The sequence below is a fragment of the Cupressus sempervirens genome, chromosome 7, assembly GCF_028749045.1.
Source record: "Cupressus sempervirens isolate cs-2001-9-10 chromosome 7, ASM2874904v1, whole genome shotgun sequence".
Taxonomy (NCBI): Eukaryota; Viridiplantae; Streptophyta; class Pinopsida; order Cupressales; family Cupressaceae; genus Cupressus; species Cupressus sempervirens.
In genome coordinates, this window is record NC_143124.1 from 795,001,042 (window position 1) to 795,009,884 (window position 8,843).

The window sequence follows — 8,843 nt, forward strand, 5'->3', positions numbered from 1 at the left end:
GTTGAAAGTCTCATTGCTGATCAAATCGGATTATTGTGATCAGATGATTACAACTTGCATTTGATAAGAGCTTGGATGTGTGAATCACACTCCCTTCTTTTGGCAACAGAGGACGTTCATTCTCTGTTGTAACATTCTAGACCTCATTCCCTTGGGGATTGGCCTTTGGAATACATCTCTTTGTACTTGATTGCAGCATTTTTAGAATTAATATAATTTCAGCAGTTGATTCAGCTTTTGGGCATTCCTGGTGCCCATTACATTGCAAAAGTTCAAAGTTTGTTTTATCACTAAGGCTACCTACCAACTAACATCATCCAACCTTTTCTATTTCAACATATTAATCAAAATATGAGAATTAGACTCACAAATAAATCTCTCCAATGTATGGAACCACCTATCTCAATTAAAAACCAGATAGAAAGAGCCTCTATCATGTTAGATTGTTTCCCTTCATAAATAGAGAAGGAGAGAACACCATTATGGTGTTCTCTCCTAGTGCTACCAATTGCCTAGATGTGTCTTGGATAGCATTATAATAGGCCATCCATGTGAATCTTCAAGACCCCAATAGGGGAAGGGAGTCTTCTCCTTTCTTAATGAATCTTATCTCTATTTCATCAAGATATTTTTCTAGCCAGTAAAACCCAAATTGTCGATCGTTCCAATTCCTTATTACAGCGAAATAACCTAGATCTGCTATCTTAGAAAGGTTGCACTTTGCTGAGATAGTCTTGTAAATCTTATTAATAATCTTTCATGATAATTAGAATCCCGAGTATTTGGAATCGTAAAATATCATGTGGTTTCATTCCAACCAATGATTCCACATAATGAGGAAAGAGGCAATAATCCAAGAAACTTGGTGAAATAAAGATTTAGTTGTAGGTCTATCTATGCTCTCTGAGAATTCAATTGAAGAGGTAGCATGAACGCATATATTGCATTAGGCCTTCCACATCTAATTCCATACCTTTCTAGAGTGTGATCATTTAAAGATATATGAAAATCACATTCTCCACTTTTATAGTAGAGAAAACAAATATAGACACCATCAAAACACCTTTTACAATGACTCTTCTGCATGAAACATTTCCTTCGAGTGGCTAGCCATAGGAAAATAAAATAAAATTAGGTGGAGAAGACTCTTATAAACTTAGTTTCCATAGGGTGCACACACACTTGTCCATGCAACTATCTATTCAAGTTTGCATAACCTGTTGCAACAGAAAAATTACCTTTTCGGTTAGAACCTTAGTAAAGAATATATTTTCCCTTAAGGGAGCTACATATTCTTGCCAAGATCCTAGCAAGAATATGATGGCCCTCAAAAAAGACCTACAAAGGCCAATTCTAGGGATCCTACAAATATGTTACTTCTATATAGCTTCTACACCTAACAATTCTAAATATTTCTACCTCATTCTAGATAACTTCATTCATAATGCTACAAATAGATTGAAGGTTGTCGAATTGAGAAAAAATAGGGTGATGCCCTTTCTAAGACTCACACTAAAGGAGAGCTTGAGAATCCTTATTGTAAATCCATACAGTGTCCTCCTTGGTACAATTTTCTCCTTTCTAAGAATGTCTCAAATCCAATATCCTACTCTCCTCAAGACTTGTATCTAAGCATATCATGGCTACTCACTCCTTGGAGGTACTCATGAGTTAGAATTTGGGCTCAATTCTCATCCTCAAATTATACCAAAAATTATAAGTTGTAGGCCTACATCTTATTTTAAATCACACAATAATTCCCACTTAACCAAGCTCCACTTATTAAAAAGGAGATGAAGAAAACCATAAAAAATGATAGGAAAGAGAATCACATTCTTTAACAAAGTTAGATTGAGAACCCTATTCAACACAATTCAAAATAATTACCGTCTTACAAATTTAGAATCATCTTTAAACCCAATAATTAACGTTTTCCTCATGCTTATCCAAAATCCCTTGCTGAAATTCTCTATATTTTAGTCTCATAACTAGAGGAACCCCAAGATAAACTAAAGGGAGAGAATCGATTTGAAATTTGAAAAGTTGAGCAATTTTATTTAAATAAGAATTCAAGTGAATGTCCAAATCTTTCCTAAAATTCATTGCCTCGTTGGTTTTGGAGATGCCCATTAAGGCGTATCATCCAAATACTAAAGATGTGAATGAAGCAAAGATTTCCTCTTGATCCAACCATGAATCAAACCATTTCTATCATGATAGTAATAAAATGAACTAGTCCTTAGACCATAATAATAAATAGATAAGGAAAAAGAGGATCTCCTTGCCAAAGACCATCAAAAACTTCAAACAATTTTGATAGTTCCCCATTGATAAGAATTAAAAAGGAGGTAGAGTGTAACGCCCCGCCAAGGGATCCAAAAGAATTAACCTAAAGTTTCACTAAGTTTGCTAAACATTTTTTTTTTTTAAGTAAGAATGTATAACATACACATCAAACACATAGTAGCGAAAGCAATAACACGTAATCATCGACAAACATACATTGCAAGTTACATTTCTTAAAGATCCCAAGACGTTGAGTCACGTTTAAATTTAATTAATTCTAAGTCTAACAACTATCACATACATATGAAAGAATAATCAGAAAGTCCCATGTCCATAATATACATTTGTTTCAAATGCCTCTCGGCAAATTAATTCGGAATGCTCAATCATCCACTGTACAAGTCACAGGGTATGAAAGGCTTAAAAGAATATACATATGTAAAGATAAAGATACAACATCCTCAAATCCATGATACAAAGTACAGTAAAAATATATGAAACTATTCCCCATACATGATACATCCATACATCCATAATGATAAAACATCTATCATAAAATCTAACCATCCATCATAATAATCCAAGAACATAGTGAAGGTAAATGCCAATCACGAAAACTCCAGCCACGGTGACCACGGAACGGATCTCAATGGTAAGAGTAAAAGCACTACCACCTGACCGCGTGGAACCTAAATGGTCCACTCCCACCGCGCTGAGGAGATAGTCTCAAGTCTCAACAAGGTATCAAAACACAAAACACAAGTACTCTCTAAGTCTGGGAATCCTAAAAGTATACTAACTCAAAGGCTCAAACATAGATAGACATCTAGACCCAGAGGCACCACAAAGACACGTAGGAAACCTAATATGCAAGCGGGAAAGTGTCATCGCAAAAGTCATGTAGAAGTTACCCGAGCAATCCCTTAGGAATCTCGGGTCCCTACTGATCCCTGCGGCCACTAGTATCCTCTCGTACTGACGAGGCATACTATGGAGTGCAAGGTCGTAACCAAGCGTTCTCTCTACCCCATCCTAGTATGTACTAGCACTCAAGGCATGGGAGAGAACATACAATTATCTTGTTAGGTTCATTTTCCCTCATTTAGTGTAAATGTTTTCACTTATTAAAACAACTTACAATGGGTTACTCCAGGCAGCCTCTTAGGGCCCCGATCCCCATTGCAAGCCACTTCCCGACACTACACATAGATAACCTACCCTAGGCTCATGAAATCATAAATCAAAGAATCATATTAAAACCACCTCTGTCCTATACAAGCAACTGAAAAACATCATAAAAGATAAGCCACAAAAATTACATCAGTTCTTCATGAGCAACAGATAAGCATCAAATAATAATCATATGATCACGACAGTTCTCTATCAGCAACTGAAGGCATCAATGATAAATCACAAAATCCAATGTTTCTCCAACGAGCAACCAGAAAGTATCCCAATAGTAAATTACAATACTGATCGAAGACTCCAAAATGGTCAAGTCAAAACATGACATCATCAAGAACATAACAAACACTTCAGTCCTCTCAAGCGACCGAAAAGCAATCCAAGTATAACTGATCGAGACTCAAAAATGGTTAAGTTAGGTATCTCAAATACATACACCTCAGCTTCACACAAGGAAACTGGAAAGCAATAACAAACAGTAAATACAATCATGTCATAGAGCACTTCATCACATTACCATGGTCGGTTAAGAAAGATCGAGACCAAATCATCATGACATCATATTCACAACCCCGAACCTCTGGTAACAACCTAAGACTGGTCAAAGCTAAGCGAACCCCCAAAAATCACAAATAATAGACAACGTATAGAAAACATCAAAGTCTCATAGATTGGATTTGTTTTTGAAAAAATATTGTTGATTTAAACAATAAAGTTTCAGTTTCAATATTGTCAAACCTAAATAAGATTAATTAATGATACATAAAGAATCATATGATATTTATTAATAATTTATTTATTTATAAAATTATTAATAAATAATAAAATTTGAATATAATTTAAAATTTAATAAATTTTAAATTAACTAATAATAATATTAAATAAAATAATTATATTTAAAACGATTTTTAAAAAAAGAAACCGTATTACTATTAAAAGAAACGGCATTTTTTAAGGCCCGCCAGCCTGCCGTCCACCTGCGGCCGCAGGTGTTACTACTGCGCAGCAGTACCACCTGCTGCGGCAGCGTGGGGAAGGGTGTGGGGAAGGGAAGTGGTGGCCTCGCCCCACCCCAAAAATATATATATATATATATATATATATATATATATATATATTTTTTTTTTTTTTTTTTTTTTTTTTTTTTTTTTTTTTCTTCTATAAAAAAAATCTCTAATTTCGTTTTTTAATAAATGTATAAAATAAATGAATTTTATTTTAAATTAGATTTATTTAATTTTATTAAAACAATATATATATATATATAATAAATAATGTTTATTTTATATTTAATTTTTATTAAGACAATATCTTCGAAGGAATATATATATATATATATATAAAATTAGAACTTTCAATTTTACATTCAAAACCCTTACTCATTTAAATCTTAATTTCTTAATCTAGAAAACAAGGGTTCTAATAACTCTTCCAGTCTCCATGAATACAGAAATTATTGATGAACAATTAATGAATTCACAATATTGAAAGGTTAAAACTTTCATCACAGAGAAATCAGATTTACAAACTCCAGACACGAAGAAGACAGGAAAGGATATTTGCGTAATAAATCGATAATCAATAACACAAGACCCTACCTGATCCTGATGCTATTATGCAATCTCTAGAAACTGTAAGAGAATTCGCTCCTCTCAATAACCTTCTTCTGGAAAACTTTCTTGGTATCAGCCTTCTGAAATTCGCTTCCAAAAGTAGTCTCCCCAAAAATCCCCGTCCAAATTCGTGTGTCCCCCAAAATGAACCCGCAAAGTTGTGATAAACAATTTTCTTCTCAAATCGGGGCACTAATTGTGCGTTCACCCGAGAAGACTCTTTGCACAACTGAGTTAACTCCAAATTAACCTTTCTTATCTTTTCTTTTATTTTGCATTCATCTTTTATGCACAGTAAGTTGATTTATTAAATAACTTTATTTAATATTCTACTTGACTTCTATTTTAAATTAATTTATTACTTTAATCTCATGTGCACTTCATGAAATTAAAATAACATTATTAATTTCTATTATTTAATCTTTTAATTTAATTCTCATATTTAAACTCATGCTTAGATCATGCGATCTAGAATTTTATATCTTTCAACTTTTAATTTATTTTAGAAACTTAATTGATAACATTTTTAATTAATTTAATTAACAATAATATTTAGCATTTATTTAAAAATGAACTCTAAATATATTATTATTAAATTAAATAAATATTATCCCGTTCTAAATTTATCTTTGAACTTTAATTTCCAAATTTAATTCTTTTATTTAATTAATTTCTCAATTAATTAAATATTAAAGATATCATATTAATTCTCTATTAAATTAAATCATTAATTAATCTTTTTAATTAGACTTAATTAATAGAAAACATAGCAAGGACTCATATAACAACATACGAAAACCCTACATAGAAAAACACATACTAAATCAAAACAAAAAGGGTTATAATCACGAAATTACATCCTTTGATGCATTCGGAGGGTACTTAACTCAGATACTTGTCCTAATTATCAATTAGGACAATTGGCTAAAGGGTTTAGGATTTGGACTTAAGAGTTTATCTCCCCTCTCTTACCATTGAGACAATGCGATAGGGTACGCTCATCCTGGCAATTCAGGGAAGTCGATACTCGGTACCTACAACCTGCATAAAATCCACGCATATACAAACACAATATTCTAATCTAAATAGACAATGGCAAGAAGTGGTGCATTGTGTAGATCCCGACTAGCAGGTGACTACGACTCCCTTCCTTAACCACATCAGAAACACCATACATAAATAAAACAAACACGCACACCATACACATGCAGTATGGGGTAAGTATCCATAAGAAGGCACATGTAATAATAAACCATCAATATCTGAAAACATTGTATAATCATCATACATGCATGAAATATAGAATACCAAGTAATGTCATCATATAATAAACTGAGTGTAAAACAACATTTGATAATCTCTAAAATAATAATACTAATCATCAAACATAAATTGGCCTAAAAGAGTTTGGCAAGGATGACAGAAATGCGACTTAGGGGCAGGCACTACATAGAGGTAGCACAACCCATGATCCAATTAACCCAATATGTCCCAAAACCAAGAGCCAAGAGAACTATCTCTAGGATCCTCCAATTGACTTTGTTGTAAACCTTCATCATGTCAAGTTTGATGAACATAGCCTTCCCTCCAAGGAGATAAAAGGTGTAATAGAATTTCCATCTCTTTAGGTCTTAACATATTTATGAAAAAACATTATTGCTATCCCTTCTTCAATCCAATCAACTTGAGACTTTTGTTTCCAAAAAAATCTCAATTTAGATCCAAAGTTAGCACTAGATCTCAAATCAAACAAGTAACATTATCCAATTGGAGACTATGTGACAATATTCTTAGACTTTACATTGCCAAATTATTGTCTTCACATACAAGAGTGTCTTATCAAATAAATGCGTGGCCCTTCCATATGGATGATTCCTCATGTGACCATAATTATGATAAGCTCAACATTATTATACCACTATCCTTTAATACCTTGTCACTAATAATATTTGCCCTCAATATTAAGCAATACACAATGACATAAAATAGTGAAGTGTGATTGATTGATAATGCATGCATAATGGAATAGTTATAGCAATAATGCAATCATAGCCAAGTGAACCTATGAAGTTCTCAAAAAGTACTCCATATGCATAAATGTATCCTAAATAGGCAAAAAAAAATTAGAGAAAATGTCACTTTTACAAAAATCTTCAAGAGAATCAAGGACCAAGGATTAAAAGGTTAAAAGATGAATTGTTGTGCTTAAGAAGTGAGAGAATGATATTAAGAGTTTATATGAATGGATAATAAGATTAAGAGGTGAGTTCAATTTTTATAGGCATCTAAGTTCAATGAATCGTGCATAAACGAGGAAAAGTGAATACTTGTCACATGACAACAAATTCAAATTATGATCCCCTTGAACAAGATGAAAGGCTAAGATTGGATAAAAGATAGCACAAAATCAATTGATTAGACATTTATTAATTAGTTAAAAAGGGGGATCATGATTATTAAATAAATAAATAAAATTTATTTAACTAGAGAAATAATTTAATAAGTAAATATTTATTTAATTATTATAAAATGATGCTTAACAATTGATTAAATAAAAGGCAAGAAATTACAACAAAATGATAAAATTGTGAGCCTCCTATATGAAAAGTTTTAGGTTCAAATCTAACCTTTGCTTCGGCCTCTTAGCTATCAAAAAAAAATTGATTAGATAAAATAAAATATACATTTAATCAAGCAAGGCCATTTTTGGTGTCTACAATTTATTTTATCCAAAATCCAAAATTTGGAAGTCCTTAACCAAGTAATTTTAAATCCGAAAAACACAAACTTAAAAAGATTCAAGTCAATATCATTCAAATCCAATTTACTAGTGAAATTTCATTCTCAATTTTCTTTTAATTGAAATCAACTAAGTGCATCCATAAGAGGACAAGAATTTTATGAAACTTTACAAGGACGCATACTTGTAGAGTCATGACACTATATTTCTACTTGATTCCAAATCATATTGTTATCCAATGTGTATTAATTATATTTCATTCTCACTTTTTAAAAACATTGTCTATTTTAAAATCATTTCACCTTAACATCCCCTGATCCGTCTTTTTTTAAGGCAGTCTGTCTTTGTTTATAAACTTTTTCAATTTAAATAGGCACTGTTTCAGGCAATGGTAGTAAGATGCCTGGTAAGACTTTTTTAATAATCCTTTAGGTGTTTTTGCTTCGATTGACAGCAGTAGGGGGTAATTTTGTTTGGTGGTAATCTACTGGTTGTTGGCCAGTTTGTCTGCTGTAAAGACCGGCCCCCTTGTTTTAACTACTTTTTAATTCAAAAACATCCCCTATCCATTTTTTACATAAATAATAACCGTCTGCATGCATGCATTAGGTCCTTGTTAACCCAACAGAAAGCCATCCAAAAGTAGTTTCTCAAGAAATTCTACTCTGATAGTTCCCCCGCAACCCATTTGGTTAGAGGGTTTGATTTACATCAAAAAAAACTGCCTGAATGGTCCAATAATATATCATACCTGCCGTTCAAGATACAAGAAAGCTAAAATTGCGAAAAAAAAAAAAAAAAAAAAAAAATCAAACAATAAACAATAAATCTAACAGTGGATTTTCCGCCAGCTACAACGTATGGTATAAATAAAGGTTGGAAAAAATAAGATTCAATTAGAGCTGCTACCAAGAATTTTCAACGGACAAGATGTTTCATTTGTACTCAACAAATTGAATTTACGAAAAACTGCTAAGCGGTCTAAATCTGTGATGACTGTAAAAAATAGAATTCTAGCT